Genomic DNA, 11,520 nt, shown 5'->3' with positions numbered 1-11,520 from the left:
GTTGTTATTGAGGTTCAACTTAAGGCTCACAAATAAAAAACACATTTTACTGTAATATTTAATCCAAGCTTGAGGAACAAAGTAAATCTACACAATAGAACCTATGACAAGCGACACCGGTTGGGCACCAAACTATTAACTGGCTATGGACTGGAAACCTTGGATATCCAAAACGCGTGCAACTTTACTTCTTATAGGTACGGTAACATATAACAGTAATTTTGTTAATTGTATTGGCATGTGAATCACGGGTCAATAGAAATATTTGTATGTTTTTATCTTAAGTGTACACTGTGTATACTTAAGCCGGTAGCATAAGCATAAGAAGATACTTAAAATGATATCTACTGTATTAATAACTCGACAGTACAGAGAAAGCTCGGATTGTTTAAGTTAGCTCGGTCTTTATGTTTTTATTTATTTTTTCCTATAAACACTTTTTAAAATTGTAGTTTTGAGTTCTACGTTTGCGCAACAACTTATTTTGTTGACTCTGTTACTTATCTGTTACTCAAAGTCAGATAAAGGCAAAAAATTTCAAACCGAGGCGAACGAAGAACCCAACTAGGACAATTCGCGCCGTACTAGTAGCCAGATTATAATACGTTTTTCTAGCATTAGAAAAAAGGTAAACAATATTGACGTGCCTTTTTATTGAAAATTATTGAAAACTGCGATAGCAAAAAAACGTAAATACTTGTTTATGCTTATAATGGTTTGGCCACTATTTCACACAGCGTATAAGTATCGCCATACAGCGGGGAAATACGGCCAGCCTTCTAGGCACCTTGCCCATTGACGGCGATTTGGGCCAATTTTTTTATCTTTCGTTTAAGTTGTTAGTAAGTTTTATTATGTATGTTTATTTCTTTGGTTTTGGATATAAAACATAATTTATTGCTTATAATTGTTACATATTTGCTGAGACTTATTCTTCAAAAGTGTTTTTTTTTTAAAAGACACGTCAAGATCGCTTACCTTCTTTCTAATGCTAAAAAAACGAACTATAGTGATAGTTCTTGGTCCTTAACCATTATGTATGACAGTTAAAATACATTTACCTACCGGCTTAAATAGGTTTCACTATTTTTAAAATATATATTGACGCGGATTCGTACAATATAAGCAAAATACAAAGCGTTTTTAGAAAAATATCTCTGGACAATCGATTCTAATCTTAAATAAGCTGTGAAGTTCGCCACATGAAATGCATGATCCGATATGTAGGTAATTGAGTATGCTAAAAATATGTCCTCCCGAAGTTATTGTCATATTAGCGACAACCATCACATCCAAAACATATAAAACGGATGAAGTTCACTTTCATATATATTTTTTTTACATTTTCTGTAAATTTCATATAAAATCGCGAAGTATAAACAGGCTCTGAAAGCAACACTTGGCGTCTACGACATAGGTACAACATCAATATAATAAATATAATATATATCTCGATAGCTATATAATCGGTAATATATAACAGAAATCTATTTTAGTGGCTCCACAGTACATAATTCCTTGTGCGTATCTATTACGTGTCTACAATCCTTACACTAAATACTGTATTCATAAGTAACATCTTCTAAAGGAAACAGATGATATTCGGACAGCGCTAGTTGTTACTACCGTACCCACGACAGGAATACACTTTATTCTGAAAACGCAATCACTCAATGCTTCAATAATACTTTACGTCAAAATAATTTGTTATTAGGCGGGTCCACACAGAGCGAGTATACGTGCGAGGCAATTTCCTAACGCATAAAACGGCCAGAGGCAGAGAGAACGGCAGAGGCCGGGGCACGTCTACACTGGCCGCTTTGTGCGTGAGGAAATTGCCTAGCGCAAATGCTCAGTCTGTGTGGAGCCTATTCGCTCGTATTAATGATTATGGTGGTAAGTGGTTTTCGAACTTTACAATCAGATCACATTTTGACACAACTCTAAGCGTAGGTAGTCAGACCAAGCTAAGTTGGCAGCGATTTTGATAGCCTAGCCCGTGGAAGTGTTAAGTAAACGTCATAATATCATAGAAGTTTGACGTTTAAAATAACACCTGCACTGTCTAGGCTGTCAAAATCGATGCCAACTATCTTGGTCTGACTCTATCTCGCTCGAACCAATACATAATATAAGCAGAAGCGAGGTGTACTAAAACACATGTCAAAATGAGATAAAGTTGGAATACCGCTCCAGTGTTCGGTAAACAATGGGAATGTGACATGTCCGAATAATATGATGATATTTTCTGTCTTCTAAATCTCAGGAAATTGACGTAGAGTCGAGACTTTCAGACACTTGGTAAAGTCAGACCAGGCTAAGTTGGCAGCGATTTTGATAGTACAAACTGTTCTAGTGTTACTTTAAACATCAAACTTCTATAAAATTATGACGTTATTATGAAGTATATAAATACTTTCACAGCCTGCGGTATCAAAATCGCTGCCAACTTAGCTTGGTCTAACTTTAAACGCCACTCTAGAATACTCTAGATCGACTAATGTGCACAACCATCCAATTCTGTTATCAAAATACAGTAGGACCAAATTAACGCTGCATGGTGTTTAAAATAAAGTGTAACAATGTCATCATTAATGTCAATGCTTTATGAAAACATGACGTTTATAATGACATTCTCACACTTTGTTCTGTTCAAGTAGGGGCAAAGTTAGCTTAGACTTATGATAGGTATTCCATTTGTTTGTCTCGGCTCAATTATAAAAGAATAACAAAGATTGTTTGATTCTGGGTAATATTGGGGTGAATGAGAACAGATTAATAATAAAAAGGTAAGGTAAGGTACTTCTACAACATACGAATCGATCCGAGCTTTAACGAATGTTCTACCATTTATATAAGTAGGACTAAGTAGTAAACTCTTTGGAAAAATATAGATTTACATACAATAGGGACTACAATTTCTAATTCATCGGAAAAAATGCAATTATTTATTGTCGTGTACGTTTATTATTTGGCATTATTTCCATTTTGAAAATATTTCTCATAAATTAAAATATCTACTTAGTGTATATGTGTAAATCGTGTAACACGTTATTGTCAATGTCAATATAATAATTATTAATGTAACTTTAGAATAAAGGTCCTATAAAACTTCATAAATTATTGTCAAGTTTTCATTGAGCTTTAAATCGTCTAGGACTTTTTGATGAGCTACAAATTTAATAAAATCGTTGAAGTTTAGGCCTGAAATCATAACTTGATAAGTATGATCATTATTTTCTAGGTATTATGCAATATGTTTCTACAACGTTCAACATTCAATATGGGCCAGTACTAACACAGATTAACAGACACAGCTAAACATGTATGACACAACCTTTACGTTAGACTGGTTGAATATAATTTTTCTAAAGTAACTTGTATATTTTACATACTTTTAACTTCTTATCCGCCACGGGGCGGCTACAGCAAACATCGAGTTATCAAAGATCTCTATCGATTTTGGAACATTCCACGGAGATGTTATTAAACGATCTTTGAATTTCGAAGGTCGTGCTAGCCCGCCAACTGTAGTTGCCAGTAGTCAGTAGAAAAGGGCGCGAAATTCAAATTTTCTATGGGACGCATACATTTTTTAATATCTGCCGCCTTTTTCTACAAGTGGGTGTGACAGAGTATAAGAATCTCAATTCGAATCGGTTCTGGGCTCAATATGACACGTACAAAACATTATAGATATTCAAATTAATGTATGTTAATACTTCGTGTGCCGTATAATGCTGTTGTTACATACATTATTTACTTTATGCTTCTATGACAGTACCGGTTACAATGTATTACAAAAATTCCTCATTACCTTCTAAAACAGAACTTAATTTATAATTTAAAGAAGCATCTCTTGAACAAAATGTAAGACTTAGATTAAATTTTAATACAGTAGAAATGTGTTTACACTTTCGTTCATACAAAAACATTATTGTCTCTAATTTAGGCTAGGAGTGACCCCGCGGGCTCAAGATATGACTTGAACACTTAACATTGTCTACTTAGACTCTGAACAGCAATATTCTACTATCATTTGCTTCATTATACTTGAAAGACGCTCTAAATACACAATCCAACATATATTTAAAAAAGTAGTAAATATACATATAGGAACATATATGATTAGCAACAGAGATAAAATATGTCGTGTTATGTTGGCTGTACACGATTGTAGGTTTTAAGTGGTTTTCTTTAAAGTTCTTAATATCGGAAGACTGCCTCCCAATAGCTTAGTTAGTCAGTTAAGATTCCATCAACTCTCAATAACCCTCACACCCCGGCGGATGCTGTCTCTGCGTGCATCCTATGACACGGGCACCCGTTACATCTCATTAAAATGTGAAAAGCGTGAAGTCGTCAGCTCCGCGGACGTCTCCCAAATGTCCGGAACTCTATTGTTCCGTGATGGGTAAAGCAATTTATGCTATAAATATATAACTTATCATTATGAAATGTGAAGCGAAGAAGGACAGTAAAATCGTCATTTGTTGAGTTTGCCGCCGCCGTCCCGGGTCAGGCATATCCTCACAGGTTGTCTCACTTTGATAACGGGGCAGCTCGCTCTCACATACCTACCTCCACTGGGACCAATCTAACATCACGAACAGGACTATTGCCGCCAAAGAGCCTGATATCGTGCTGTCAAACTGAGCGCAGTGCCACGGTAGTTAGGTAAGCTAACAAACGGAGTAACTTAAGTACCTATGTTATGTTTTAGCAACGTCTTTCAAATATACCAAAGGAAATGCTATATTTATAGTATACAAGTAGGTACATTACAAACGACGTGTATTACTTGTCTACGATCGTATTCTATACTTAGAGTTGTAGTGCATTATACTACACATGTTCTATGATAAAGCCAAATACCAATGCATTTCTTTTATGTTATTTATAAAGTTTAGGTATCATTTTTAGTTGTAAGAATTCTATTCCGTTCCTAGTATAGTAATATACAATTTAACATAACGAGGTTTGTTCTTCCGGATAAAAATGTTTATTAGACGGTAGGTACACAGCGTTTTCAAAATTATTTATTATCAGATTCTTTTTGATTCTTTACTTTGCATTATTTATGTGTATGTATCTAAGTATTTTTTTACATATCAGGTTTTTGCCACATAACGCTACAAGACCACTTTTGTGATTTTACGTACCTATTACATTAATTCAAACTGCCTTTTTCATTCAAAATTCTCAAAACATCAAATTGACTTCTAATTGTAACACGGTAAAAGTTAACTTTTCAGATGTCTTTTTAACCAATGAAGTATAATTATTATACTTAACAGATCTCTCTCTAGATGTTGACTTTTTATAAGTACCAGGAATTTTCAATGGATTTGAACAGTTTGTAGAAGATATTGAAGTATAAAAGTCATAAGTTTTACTTACGTTTGATACTAAGTTCTATTACCCTACTTTACTAGAATTTGACTAGATTTTAAATTAAAATCAAAAACCGATTTTCCTTTGATTATAATTACCAAAATTTAGTTTTCTGAAGAGCTGATCAATACCTATTCTATTGTGAAACTTTCAGTATACTCGTCAAAACTAAATTAAAAGATAGATAGAATTATTTTTGTTTATATCCTCGGGGCTCGGGGTTTCCCAGATAGCTATGGAGCGCAGCATATTAGGTGTTAAATTAAGGGAATCAAGTCCGAAACAACACGCTGCGCTCGTAAGACTTAAATAATAGACTTAGCTTGGAAAGCGGCTGGTTATTTATGCCGAATGCCGGACGACTTGTGGGTCAAGACAACCACTGAGTGGGAGCCCCACGAGCTTAACCGAGGAGCCGGTAGACCTCGTCGGCGATGGCGGAATGACTTGGACTCCTTTTTGAGAGGCTGGCCAAATATAACACTAAACAGAGACGAATGGAAAAAGAGAGAGGGGGGGGGGGGGGAGGCCTTTAACCAGCAGTTGGACACACAATGGGCTCCGAATAATAATAATAATAATTGTTGTATATGAGAACTACTTAATATTTTCACTTATGTAGGAGCAGGGTCCATACAATTTTCAATGTGTTTTTTTTAAATATTTATTATTAAACAACTTAAACATTGTACCATCAGATGGATTCCACCCTTGTTGCCGTAGATTAAATCTTTTATTTGTATTTATATGATCATTAAAATCTCTTCCATTAATATATATATATATATATGTTTGTTATTTCGATTTTTCATATAAAATTTTTAATTATTAACAATTCTAGGAGAAAGCTCGAATAAGAAGAAGACTCATAAGAGGTCGACAACCATACTTCCATTACATTTAGGGTAAATGACAGTAACTAGCTATGTGCCAACTTATAAACGGTATTTTTACAGTCTAGATAACATTTTTCTAGATGTTTTATTTATCGCTAACATGTTAATAAATTATTTTATTATGTATTAGGTATATAACCTTGTGAAATAACCGTAGCTAGTTACTGGCAAATTACCTACTTACCTACTTACTTTATATATATCGCAAGGCTGTCACACAAAACCTAAACATCTACAGAAACCTTTCAGAGCTGTTAATGTAAATTTATGACGAATGTACTGTATAAGACAACTAGTAATCGAAAGAAACAGACAGCCCCGCTAGTTACATCAACGTTGAGCATAGCTTGTCCTACACACAAAGAAACATTACCACATAATACTGAAACCTGCAATACTTCTAATTTAAAAGAAGAAAATAGTCACTAATAAGCAACTACAAAACAACTGCTTTGCCTTATACACGTCCTGCTACCTACACTAGCTACTTCTGTCGCGTCTAGAGTTATAACTCTTATGAACTATTAAAGCTATTTTACTAATTTCTTATGAATACAAGTGTCTTTTATATAAAATGTCACTACCTAACTACTAAACAGTTAAAATAAATTTTGTAAATAGTATTTCAATATCAGATTTCCAAATGATGTCTGTAACTACTAGGAGAGTGTACAGTACGTTACCGCTAAAACTAAGTTTTGTAAATATATTGTCGAAAAATTAATGTATTGTCATTATGTCAATGGCGCTGGTGTGCCGGCGAGTGTACTTCTTGTCCGTAATTATTTGTGTCTAAAAATTAGTAAACTGCCTTAAAATGTCTCGAAAGCGACAACGAAGTGGAATTAAAAAGTGTTTTACCTAAATATATATCAGTGGAACTCCAAACAAAAAGATAAGTGATATTTTCCTCAAGATACGTGAATAACTGACCTTGTGAGAAGTGAACATTACTGGAGTGAATACAAAAGCAGTGCCTTCGCACAAAACGATGAGTTTTACTGACAATAAAATGCGGTGAAACTAACTATAAACTACTCTAAAAACAAGTGAATTTGGTGCAAAACAATCAAACGTAACATAACCTATAAACCTTCAAAATATATAATAAATTGAAGAACCTCTGCTACTCGTCACTAGAGGGCGTGGACATCAATAATAAACAAGTACTATATAACATAACAAACAGCTACTTGCCACTAGAGGGCTTAGATATCGATATTAAATTAGCACTGCAAACCAGAACAAACCCTGAGACTTCCTGAATAAAAATAAACAAAAATGGATGAAATAACAAACATGCTAAAACAAATTCAAGAGGATATGGCAGAGCAGAAAAGAGAAAGGAATGAAATGCGAGAAAGCATAATAAATACAATTAACGATAACATAAACAAAAAGTTCGACCATATCGAGTCTAAATACAAAATATTAGAAGAAAAATTAGAAAAACAAGAACGTACTATTTTAAACTTGGAAAGAGAGTCTAGAAAGAAGAATTTAATATTTTTTGGCATAGAAGAAAATGAAAATAGTTATAAAACTTTAGAAAAACAAATTTTAGACACAATCAACACAACAATGAAGATACAGTGCAACAGCGAAAATATAGACACCTTAAGAAGATTGGGCAAAAGAACCGAAAAATGCAGACCTGTTCTCGTCACCTTTACGACTGCGAAAAAGAAGATAGAGCTCCTTAAACGAAAGAAAACGCTGGCAGCTACCGGGTATTATATTAACGAAGATTTCCCACAGCAGGTATTATATAAACGTAAAGAATTACAAAAACAGGTAGAAGAAGAAAGGAAAAATGGGAAATTTGCGATATTAAAATACGATAAATTGGTCATATTACCTGGTTCCAGCAACAGTAAAATGTACACTCCGAAAGCAAACAATAAAAGAACTTTATCCAACTCGCCAGAAACAATCACACCAACCCCAGAAAACACAGAGAGCACGGGAAGGGCAATCACTCAACAAATTTCGAAAAAAAACAAATATGATATAAAACGCTTCCTGCATGATAGCACGTCAAACAAAAATCAATAGCAACTAACAGCCTCCCCATCTCTCTCAACACAACAAACTGATAAGCAAGAACTCTTTATATCTCCCCGTACGGGTGGTCGCCGCGGGAGTATCAGACCGAAACCCTCCGTCAAAGTAGAAATATACAAAATATACATTAGCACGCTCAATGTAAGATCACTGGTTGGTACAGGCCGCCAAGAGGAACTAGAGCACTCCCTGGAAAATATAAAATGGCACATATTAGGAATGTCAGAAACAAAAAAAGAAGGTACTACCATTTATGAACATGAAAAATACATAATGCTACACACTGGAAAGAAAAATGGAAGAAACGGAGTGGGCTTCATGGTAAAAAGAGAGTTGAAACCGAACATAACTGATTTTATACCAATATCTGACAGAGTTGCCAGACTAGACCTGCATTTAGAAAATAAAACTCTTAACATAATTCAGACCTACGCACCAACTAAAAAGCTCCTAAAGAAGAACTTGATTCCTTTTATAACGATATGCGTTCCGCTTTAGAAAATACGAGCTCCGATGTAATCATAATGGGCGACTTTAATGCCAAAATTGGATACTCTACACCAGACGATACATCAGTCATTGGTCCGTGGGGGTATGGCAAGAGGAATGGAAGAGGTAAAACTCTAATAAACTTCTGCTTAGAACATGAACTCTACATACTAAACACCCATTTTAAAAAGAAGCCCAAGCAAAAATGGACGTGGAAGTCGCCAAATGGAAAAACAGTCAATGAAATAGACTTCATAATAACCAAAAGAAATAGAATGACTCATTTTGAAAACATAGAAGTCTTAAGTACTACCCACCCCACAGACCACCGAATGGTACGAGCAACCTACACACTTGAAACCCAAAACAAGAAATCTAGAAAACTGTTCAATAATAAAATAAACCAGGGCCTCAACCCCGTAGAACAGGAGTCCCTCAAACACATTTTTAAGGAAGAGTTTTCACCTCGCGAACACGCTTCAATACAAGAGACTTACTCTAACTTAACAGAAACAATTAAAAAATGCGTGAATAAACTACCGAGCTTACAAAAAAGGTATAAAATGGACCCTGTAATAACCGATGACATTAAAGACTTAATTTGGGAACGAACTACTTTAAAAGACAAGATGACACCTAGAACCAAAGAAGAAAAAAACAGACTGAAATCACTCTATCAGAAAATAAAAAATAAAATTAAAAGAAATAAATTACATCGCAGAATGAACATTATAAAGGATGAACTAGAGAAAAGAAGCTCAGCAAAACGAGCTAACAAAAAGCTTAAACCAATTAAACTTTGGATACCATCTATAATGAACGAAACTAGACAAATACATACAAATCGTAAGGATATTTTAAAAATAGCAACAATCTTTTATCAAAAGCTCTATCAGTCTCAAACTACCGAGATTAGAACACGTACTGTGTCTACAGGCAAAATACCATCTCTACTACAAAGCGAGACACGCTACGCTATCAACTCTCTAAAAACAATGAAAAGCCCAGGCCAAGACGGCATAACTAACGATCTTATCAAAGCTATACAAGAACCTCTAACGCCGATATTGACAGATCTATTTAATAAAATTATTCACGAAGAAACTATTCCACAAGACTGGGAAACTTCAATAATTACACTTCTATATAAAAAAGGAGACCCGCTGAATATTAACAACTACCGCCCGATAAGCCTCTTGCAATCAACATATAAGCTATTTACAAACATTATTCTCAACAGGATAAAGCAAACCTTAGACTTTGAGCAGCCAATCGAACAAGCAGGTTTCAGACGAAACTACTCCACTGTAGACCATATCTTCACATTACAGCAAATAATTGAAAAATGTAGAGAATATAAGAAAAAAATCTACTTAGCATTTGTAGACTACTCTAAAGCCTTCGATTCTATTTCGCATCAAACTCTATGGAAAGCGCTAGAAGAGCAAGGTATTCATGCCAAATACATAAATATATTACAAGAAATATATAGGAAAAGCAAGGCCGTAGTGAAGTTAGAAAGAAACGGAGATAAATTCGATATCAAACGAGGAGTAAAACAAGGAGACCCTATCTCACCAAACCTGTTCACTGCTCTGATGGAATATATCTTTAGAAGGCTAAACTGGGACCAGTGCGGTATTAGAATAAACGGTAAATGGTTAAGTCATTTACGCTTTGCCGATGACATTGTTCTCATGACAGAGAGTCATCTACAGCTTCAACTCATGCTCCAAACCTTAGACCAACAAAGTAGAGTATGCGGATTAGAAATGAATCCCGATAAAACCCGCGTAATGACAAACAATGAACAAATATCGGTATCTATACAGTCGAAAATTATTGCCTACGCCGAAGACTACTTATACCTTGGTCAAAATATATCGTTAAGAAAACGTAAATTGGACGAAATTGAGAAACGCATAAAGAAAGCGTGGAGCGCTTACTGGTCATTGAAACACATATTCAAGTCAAATTTGGATATCAAACTAAAAAAGAAAGCGATGGATTCAGTCGTCACTCCAACTCTTATCTACGGATGTCAGACCTGGGCCATAACTAATGAACTCATAAGTAAAGTACGGGTATTCCAAAGAACTGCAGAACGCAGCATGCTTGGCATCAAATTATTGGATAAAATAAAGAGCGTCGACATCCGTAAAAAGACCAAAATTACTGATGCCGCCGAACTAATTTGCCGACTGAAATGGAGATGGGCCGGGCACACCGCCCGAACAAATGATGGTCGCTGGAGCGAACAAATGCTACATTGGTACCCGCGCGACGGTAAAAGATCGCGGGGTCGCCCGCGGCGCCGCTGGCGGGACGACATCGAGGCCGTGGCGGGCGTAGCCTGGACGAGAATTGCTGCGGACAGAAATACATGGCACACGATGGAGGAGGCCTATGTCCACAAATGGACATCACAATAAATATTTAATAAATAAATAAATACAATAATTAGTAGCATAACTTATCAACCTAAATTATAAGAATGCATGGGACAATAATTAAAAAATGAAATTCAGTATTTATCTTTATAATTGTATAAATTTACACTGCAAATTATGAAATATTATTAATACTAAAACTATTTACAAAATCATTGCATGTTTTGAAACCAATGTAATATTTATTGGAATAAATGGCTCTACTACTACTACTACTACTACATTAT

This window comes from Cydia pomonella, chromosome 6 (assembly GCF_033807575.1).
Source record: "Cydia pomonella isolate Wapato2018A chromosome 6, ilCydPomo1, whole genome shotgun sequence".
Taxonomy (NCBI): domain Eukaryota; kingdom Metazoa; phylum Arthropoda; class Insecta; order Lepidoptera; family Tortricidae; genus Cydia; species Cydia pomonella.
This window is presented reverse-complemented; position numbering follows the sequence as displayed.